At 39.8% G+C, this 1,954-nt stretch overlaps 1 pseudogene; it reads right to left on the bottom strand.

Annotated features, from left to right (window-relative positions):
* Nucleotides 1-212: 212 nt before the first annotated feature.
* LOC126946523 (actin-related protein 3-like) lies at nt 213-1,473 on the bottom strand (annotated as a pseudogene).
* Nucleotides 1,474-1,954: the final 481 nt, after the last annotated feature.

Raw genomic sequence — 1,954 nt, 5'->3', positions numbered from 1 at the left:
TTCAAATATTCAATCTAAAAAAAATAGAATCACTTTCATTCTCTTCTACATTTGCATGTTGATACACTTATTAAAATATTCCTGTATAATCATGTTTTGTCTTACTATTTCAAGTCATGTTTAAAACCTCAAAACCAGCCATCCAGACAAAACGTAATGAGAAAGGTTATCTTTTCTCCACCTCCCTAACCCCAATAACTATGAAGTCATTTTTATGACATGACTCCAAACACCGGATTGTGACAGCAAATGCTAGGTCCAATTTCTTCATAATCATTTTTAGTGTGGCATACTTGGTAGAACTCTGGTGTGGAAGTCAGCATTGATCCTCCAAACCAAACTGCATATGGCTGCATATGGTGTGTAATGACTTGTACATCAATAGATTTTGGCTTCAATCTACTGCCACTCAATTCCTTACTTAATTTAAGCCAGGCAACTACATACGGTTCTTTTCAAATCTCTTTGCAAGTGATATCCAAAGTCGCTGAACATGGTTGAACCTACAGAGAGGACCATATTCTTATAGACAGGCCATCTGACATCAGTAGGACAATTCTGAATTACTTCATCTACAACTTCTGAGATAGGTTATGTAAAGTCTGGATTGGCAAACTCTGGATGAATAGAAGATTTCAAACCCCAAAAATCTCTCAGAAAAAAACACCAATGGAAAATTCTTTCTTTGAGATAGCATTGATTCTGGTATACTGCTTAATCCATTTTGACCTATCAGCATCATACTTGTTAAATTCTTTTACTAAATCTGGGCAGACATAACTATAGTGCTCCTTTATTGTCTTAGCAGTTTCCAGGGATTGTTTTCGAGGGATTTCTACTTCTCAGCCTCTCAGCAGTTGCGGAATAAAATGTGTTACATCTCGTCCTGGGACTGGAATGTGTTTAATACAGCTGCCAATCAAATACCCTTCAGCCATAGCAATGACATGAGTGACACCATCTCCACTGTCTATTACTGTAGCAGTAAATGTCTGTCCTCCTACTTGTCTGGAGGTCCAAGATGCAGCTAAAGCAAGAACAGCATGCACAGCAATGTACAAGCCTGGAACATTGAAGGACTAAAATATTACTTCAGCAGTATATTCCCTGTTTTCTGGAGTATTAAGTCGAGGTTCAGACAAAATAAAACAATGGTCTTCAGTTTCTGCCCTTAAATATTTAGGATCACTTCCTCCATAAATCTTTTCGTCAAGTCCAACTTCAACTATACCATGGTGGATTGACCACTTTGTTGCATATGTAGGTTTTTTCTACTGCTTCATCACCAATGAAGAAGTCTTGGTCATCAACACCTTTCATCACCCTCCTTTGAGATTGATCAGCCACTTTTGCTGACTCCTTAGTAGTGATACAGGAAAGGATGATCAACTGTGGTTCTATATTTCTGGCATATCCTAGTTTTGTATACCCCATGCTACAGCCCACCACATGGGCCTACAGCCCTCCTACCATCTCCCTCCTTGCCTGCTTCTGCTGCTGCCGCTATCTGCTCCATGCTGCTAGGGGCCGGAGATTCGTGGTGGGAGACAGGGGCTATCTGAGTGACCATACACAGCCGGGCCGCCCTCACCATTGGGTAGGTAGCCAGGAAGCCCAAGCAGTAACAAGAAAGCAGCAAGCTCAGTTGGCAGCCATCACTTCCGCAACCCAGACAGGCAGGCAGTGCTCTTTTTTGGATATCTATATCTCAAATATTTTTGCCGAGTGCAGTTACCTTTTTATTCTCTTAATTCATTTTGATAAAGAGAAGTTCTTAAATTTAGTAGAGTCTAATTTATCAATCCTTTCCTTTGTGGTTAGTGCTTTTACATCCTGTTTAAAAAATCTTTGCCCACCTGAAGGTCATGAATGCATCCTCCTGGCTTTTTATTTCCTAAAAGGTGTTTTACCTTTCATATTTAGGTCTATGATCCAACTGAAATTAATGTTTGTA

This window comes from Macaca thibetana, chromosome X (genome assembly GCF_024542745.1).
Source record: "Macaca thibetana thibetana isolate TM-01 chromosome X, ASM2454274v1, whole genome shotgun sequence".
Taxonomy (NCBI): Eukaryota; Metazoa; Chordata; class Mammalia; order Primates; family Cercopithecidae; genus Macaca; species Macaca thibetana.
The sequence above is the reverse complement of the archived record's forward strand: the minus strand, read 5'-3'. Positions and strand labels throughout refer to the sequence as shown.